The sequence below is a fragment of the Bison bison genome, unplaced genomic scaffold (genome assembly GCF_000754665.1).
Source record: "Bison bison bison isolate TAMUID 2011002044 unplaced genomic scaffold, Bison_UMD1.0 scf7180017864104, whole genome shotgun sequence".
In the NCBI taxonomy this organism is placed as follows: Eukaryota; Metazoa; Chordata; class Mammalia; order Artiodactyla; family Bovidae; genus Bison; species Bison bison.
This window is the reverse complement of record NW_011494676.1, coordinates 1-833: the sequence shown is the minus strand read 5'-3', so window position 1 is coordinate 833 and position 833 is coordinate 1. Positions and strand designations below refer to the sequence as shown.

Below are 833 nucleotides of genomic sequence, written 5' to 3'. Positions count from 1 at the left end.
AGGGAGGAGGGCTGCTGAGGGGCTCTAAAGAAGTAGGGGGGACCCCGCTTTTCAGTCAAGTGACAGGCATTCGGCCCAGCACCAACCGGGCCCATCCCCCGGAAAGGTCTTGTGGAGGCTTAAGAGCAGAGATAGGCCTTCAACTCCCCCTCCCCAATATAATTAGTCCCATAGACTCCATTTCTGCCCCCACCCCCGCAACTCTATCCAGAAATTCTCTGCTTCTCCCAAGGTTGAACTAGGATTGGGGCCTCTCTGTGAATCTTTCCGACTTTGTCGCTGTCTTCCGTGACTGCTTGTCTCAGATTCAGACCTTCCTGGACCAGCTCAGCTTCACTTTGTTGGCACATCCCAGCACCGAGGTTGGTGAGTCTCAAAAGAGACCTTCTTTCCACCGCCCATCTCCCCCCAGCACTCCAGACCCGTCTTCCCTTCTGCTCTTTCACTGGCCTCACCTGCGCACCGCCGGAGCGTGGACCGGGACGGTTACTCACCCAGCGCATCCGCGTTTGCCACCGACCCAGCATCTCGACAGCCGCGGACTGCCTGCTCCCCCACCCCCAGCATCCGGTGCGTCTCCGCCAGGCTGGGCAGGCGGGGCGCACCGGCGGAGGGACAGACCCCAGAGCCTCACCTGCTCTGCTCTGGCATTGAGGCGTCCGGCGGCAGCTGATGGGGGGCTCCCGCTCGGGGCACGCCAGTGTGGGTTCCCGGGCTCGCTCCTCGGCGCGGTGGGGGAGCCGAGGGCGGACCGGCAGAGGTGGGGCTGGCCGAGGGCGGAAACGGCCGCGACGCGATTACGAAACCCGTCCGGCTGAGAGCCCAGCGCGCAG

At 63.7% G+C, this 833-nt stretch overlaps 1 protein-coding gene across 2 annotated transcripts in view; it reads right to left on the bottom strand.

The window, feature by feature from the left end:
* CDC42SE1 (CDC42 small effector 1) overlaps positions 1-831 on the bottom strand; it is a 7747-nt gene extending 6916 nt beyond the window's left edge. Inside the window, exon 1 of one of the 2 annotated variants that reach the window (XM_010838669.1) lies at positions 635-831. The gene's annotated coding sequence lies outside the window, so the exon portion shown is untranslated. Of the gene's footprint in view, positions 1-455; positions 555-634 lie in introns of those variants that run through there. The other variant, XM_010838670.1, reaches the window with a different exon arrangement.
* Between the last annotated feature and the right edge of the window lie 2 nt (positions 832-833).